Raw genomic sequence first — 6,000 nt, 5'->3', positions numbered from 1 at the left:
ACCTGGTCAAAACATCCAGCCAAAGAGAACAGGGCAATATTTTTCCTTGTGAATGTGTATGAATAAGTTCGATTTTCAGTGTCAAACAATACCCATAACCTCCGTCTGAAGGAACAGAACATGAACTTGATCAAAATGATCATTCTCACAAAGGTTTGGAAGTAAAAAAAAACAATGAATCTCTTCATTTCCACCCAACGGAGTCTTAAACTACGCAAAATTGACACCTAAAAGACAGACTTGGCCACAAATAGAGGCATCTCAGATCTGATGAGGTCTTTCCCTCTATCAAGTGAGGAATAGCAGGTGTCAATAGATCCCAATTTATACGATCCACAGGAATGAAAGTTATTAACCTGCTTGCCGGGGATTGTGTATTTGCGTCTTGGCCTTTCCATTTGCCAGTGGGGGAGATGCTGGATATTGAGAGTCGACTCAGGACACATTGATCTATTTCAGCTGCATCTTAAGTAAGTATTTGACATTTCATCTCGGGCGTTTCTTTGCCCGCCGAGCCACATGTTTAACTCCTTCCTGACTGAATTAGATATTCTGCTTTTGGGTTAGGAGCGTATATCTACAGAACAGGAAGACATGTCAACGCAACCCCTTAGCATGATTTTTTATTATTGTAGTAGTGGAACTTTCTCTCTTTTTTTATATGTCATTGCTTTTTAGATTTTGCTACAGAGTTTTTATCTTTTTTTTTCTAGGTATTATCAGAATGTATTTTGAAGCATTTTTATATAGTGTAAAACTTTACCATAAAATAAAGACAAATATCAAAGATTTCTTTCTTTCTGTTGTAAAATAGAGTAAGATTATAGCCACATGGGCTTACGACTACTTTGGCAAACCTTTGTCAAGTACCACTGTCATGGGTAGAAGTATATATATATAGAGTTTGTTAGTTTGTTTCATTATAGTATACAATAAAAAATGAAAACAAACAAGAAAACATGAATTTATCAATCATTATTTATTTATTGTAGCATTAAATACTAAATACCGCCAAAGTAAACGAATGAGACTTATTATTTACTTTTTTTGTGTAAAATATTATCAAACTATTCTAATTAATCAATTAAGTTTCCATACTTTGTTTTCTTTAATACTTTATATATAACGGTAATTTATATAACCTAAAGTATTAAATAAATGCAAAGTACTGTGAGAGACTGAGTAAATCAGAGACTTCTGTCATTTATTATAGTGTGTTTTTTAGTTAGTTTGTCTATGAAGAACTGCTAAAATTATTCATGCAGTAATTGTGTCAGTTACCATATTATAATTAATGGATTTTTTTTTTTTCCACAGTAGAACAAAATAAGCATTTTTACTGGCAGCTCTTGTCACTTCCAGAAATCGGAACTCAAGTTTAATAAAAGCACACAGTACATAGACTGTTTCAAACCGTGAATATGACAGCCTGGTAATTTAGTTATGAAGCAATTTAAAATCGGACAAGAGCAAACAGCAGGGCTGAAGTCTGTGTAATATTCACTAATATTAGCTGTGGATATTAAACAATCTAGATTCTTGGAAAGGTTATTAACACGGCTCTCATTTATTATTTAACACTCCTGCTGACCTCCAAACCAGCATGAAGTGAAGCCATTAACAATACAAGAGAGCAAAGTTTGTTGTTAGCTATATTGCAATATAAATCTAACCTGTTTATCAAGTTGCTAAGCTTTAAAGCTAGCTTTAACAAATTAAATAGTCATCCTAGCTAGCATTTGGATGCAGCTAGCTGTTTTAGCAGGCTAATCAGCTATGAATTAACTAATCTATCATTTAGCATCTGACTTTGGTAAACAAAATATCTTTATTGTAACACTGGTAGCTATTTTAGCAATCTAAATAGCTGCGTGTATGCTAATCTAGCTGACTGTAATTGCAGGCATTAAGATTACACATGTTTTTGAAAGCAAGTCATTTAAATTAGGATATTGGTTTGTTTAGTCTGTTATTTGAATGCTAATCTAACAGATCTTTCAGCTAGCAGTACACTAAGATGAGATCGAGGATAGCTAAAGGATGACAGAATATAAATACAATTTTAATTATATGTTTTTAGCAAGATTTCAGGCAGGCTATACAGCTAACAAAACAGTAATTATCTTTTTTTTTAGCAGGGATAGTTAGAGCAGGCTTAGCCTATGTAAATCTAACAGAACTGTCAACTAGCATAATGCTAAACATTCAGGCTAGCTCTAAGGAAGGATGCCAAGCTAATTGTGATTACTGGGTTTTCGGATCCAAAGTTAACCTTAATGGCATTAATGTTGAGCTTCATTTGTTTTAGTATGTATACAACACAATGACTTTGAAATAAAAAAAGTAGTTGCTAAAGTAGTAATAGAATTACTTTTCTATACGCTAGTCATGGAGCCTGGCATTTTGAATGATGGTGAAATGCAAATTTCGCCACTTATAAAAGGTGTCACATCCTGATTTACATGGCATGCATCAGATGGAAATTGCATGGGTCATTACGCTCATTTGGATCCCTAGTGGATTGCTCGAACCAGTATTAATTCGCACAACTCGTTTGGAAAATCTCTCATGCAAATAACACTGCTGATTGAATCAAGTAGCACACAATTATGTAATGAAAAATATTACGTACGAGCATATACAGGACCTGTGTTTTTTAGGTATGTTGCATTGGAATAAAGGTACTGGCTTGCTCAAATGAAGGCTAACTAACCCACATAACTAAATATCTCTGGCCCAGACAATCAGCTTTTGCTTGGTCCACGTCACAGTGAATTTCGGAACATGATTGGACCAAGCCTGCTTACAGAAAAGGGCCAAACGTGGACCATATCCGTGCCAAGTCTCAGCCAAGTTAATACCATGACTGGCCATGTTGGTGTGTCACAACTCCAATCAAATAGATAAACCCATGAATCATAGCGATTTGGGCGTGCTTTTTCTCGAAGCATCCTGATTGGTAGAATTGTTATTTTTATCTTTATTTGATAGGCCAAACTTGCAAGGCACACATATCAATTAACATCTGAACCAAATACTACATTTTACATCTGGCCCTTAAAGATGGTGCCAAATCTGCCAAACAAGGGCCATGTTTGGCCCTCAAGAATGCCTGTTGTGCCAGGTTTATGCCAAATCTGGGCTAGAATTCTTTGCTACCTGGGAAGTTATTTCATGAATAAGAATATAATTCACTCATTAGACGTTGTGCAAAAAAAATACCAGGAAATACTGAATTGATTTTATATTATGAGAAAAGTAAAGCCAACCTTGCACTATTGCAATCAAACTAATTATTCATATGCTTGATGTAACAGTACTCTGAGGCTAATCAACTGTTTTTAAAGGTATGCTAATGATCAGTTTTATTGTTTTACAGTATGTAAGGCATTAAAAGTAGCAATTCTAGTTATTTTTTTGTAGCACTTGCGGCTATTTAAGCACATTTATTAAGTATAACTTGTTAAAATATCACAGTGACCGTGTCATATAAATGTATACTTTATAGAATTATAATGGTTATAGCTTTTGTGACCTATTAGTCCTCAACGGTGCACATTGTAGCCATCTGGAAACCTTATGGACTATCTAGTAGTTGTAATAATAATAATTTATATAGCGCTTTTCTTGGCACTCAAAGAGCTTTACACTATGGGGGGGATCTCTTCATCCACCACCAGTGTGCAGCATTCACCTGGATGACGCAATGGCAGGCATTTTGCGCCAGACCGCACACCACACACCAGCTGATTGGTGGAGAGGAGACAGAGTGATGAAGCAATTATATGGGGATGGTTAGGAGGCCACGATAGACAGAGGCCAGTGGGCAGATTTGGCCAGGATGCCGTGGTTAATCCAGGACATCCTGGGATTTTTTTTTTTATGACCACAGAGTCAGGACCTTGGTTTAACGTCCGAAAGATGGCGCTCACTGAGCAGTATAGGGTCCCGGTCACTATACTGGGGCATTAGAACCCACACAGACCGCTGATTGGGTGCCACCTGCTGGCCTCACTAACACCATTTCTAGCAGCAACCTCGCTTTCCCATGTGGTCTCCCATCCAGATACTGAACTGCTTAGTTTCAGTAGGCGACCACGTGAGAGTTGCAGAGAGCTAGCTGCCGGCTTGTAAAACGAGTACTTGTACTATAGCAGGCTAATCAGCTTTTTGTATTCTTTTTTTTTTAATCTGTTAGCAGCATGCTAGGCTATCCGGTTATCTTTACCCTGCTGAAAAATTCAGCTTAAACCAGCCTAGGCTTGTCAGCTGGTTTTAGCTGGTCGACCAGGCTGGTTTTAGAGGGGTTTTGGTCAATTCCAGGCTGGTTTCCAGCCATTTCCAGCCTGGTTTTAGCTGGTCAGGCTGGGAGACGACCAGCTTAAACCAGCTTGACCAGCCTAGCCAAGCTGGGAGTCTAGTCAAAACCAGCAGCTATATCCAGCTTAAACCAGGCTGGTCAGGCTGGTTTTAGCTGGATTTGGCTGGACATTTTCCAGCCTGACCAGCTAAGACCATGCTGGAAATAGCTGGAAACCAGCCTGGAAATGGCCAAAACCCCTCTAAAACCAGGCTAGTTGACCAGCTAAAACCAGCCAACCAGCCTAGGCTGGTTTAAGCTGGATTTTTCAGCAGGGTAAGGAAATCATAATAGTGTTCTACCCAGTGATTGACTTTTAAGCAAGCTTTAAAGATAAAATTGTTCATTGTTAGCTTCTTCCAATTTCTCTTCTCTCCTCACCTTTAAACCATGTTAATAAGTGGCATAACCCCGGCACATGGAGCGACTCAGTGGTCCACAGTAGCCATCGCTGTGAAGGAAGTTTTGTGGTGCAGAGCATTGATGGATGTTGGCTGCTGGTAGCAAGCATGGATAGAGCAGAATAGTTTCCTAGGGGAAAGAATAGTGGGCGGGTGCCATTTACAAGGGCACACAAGAATTGCTGCTATTTACTGGACACCAATGTTTGATGCCATCTGGCATGATAGATAGGAGCAGGGAGATTAAAAGGTTAGTTCACCCAAAAATGAAAATTCTGCTATTAATTACTCACCCTCGTGTTGTTCTAAACCTCTTGAGACTTTTATTCATCTTCTGAACACAAATTAGGATAGTTTCAATGATATCTGAGAGCTCTCTTGTCCTGCAGAAAAGAACCAAAAAGCATTGTCAAAACATTCCATGTGACTTTAGTGGTTTAACTGTAATCACATGAAGTTTCAATAACTCTTTTGCATCAAAAACCTTTATTGTTTTTGTTGTTGTTGTTTTGCCATAGTGCAAAACAACAATGCTTTCTGTATCAGATCAGGGTGCGCATTTTTTATGGACAATTTTATACTTGTGATACTTGTGTGTTGCGCTGCTGACTAAATCTCTAATGGAAATTTCTGTCATACTGCGTGTAGCAGTAATGTGCACCCTGATGACAAGGGATGTAATAAATAGTTAAACAGGAATATGTACAGTTGTTGTAGCACACAACAGTGTTCTTGGAGCTTTGTGTGGTTGCAGTGAAGTTGCATGGAATGTTTTGAAAATGGTTCCTTGGAACCTTTTGAAACTATTTCTGTCTATAGAGGATGAGAGTGGTGTCAGATTTAATCTAAATAACTTGTGTTCTTAAGATGAATGAATGTTTCAGCGTATTGGAATGGTATGAGGATAAATAATTAATAACATACTTTTGATTTTTGGTTGAACTAACCTAGCTTTAAGACAATACAAGGCTTGATGGGCACTTGTAGCTAGAATCCACTATTGGGAAATAGGAGATTGGTGAAAAAAGCAATCTGCCAAGGGCATCCATTGCCTCTAAAAAGCACCACAAGGGAGGGTCTCTCATCTGGTAAAGGACTGAGTGAGAGTGTCTACCAGAGAACCAGGGACATGTTTCCTCTCTTTACTCTCTTACCTTGTCTCTTCTCATCCTTATGTCTCGTTTCTACCTATACCTCCCCCCACCCCTCAGGCTTCTGAGAGGTAATGGAACTACATGG

This window comes from Danio rerio, chromosome 22 (assembly GCF_052040795.2).
Source record: "Danio rerio strain M-AB ecotype USA chromosome 22, GRCz13ab, whole genome shotgun sequence".
NCBI lineage: Eukaryota > Metazoa > Chordata > Actinopteri > Cypriniformes > Danionidae > Danio > Danio rerio.
This window is presented reverse-complemented; position numbering follows the sequence as displayed.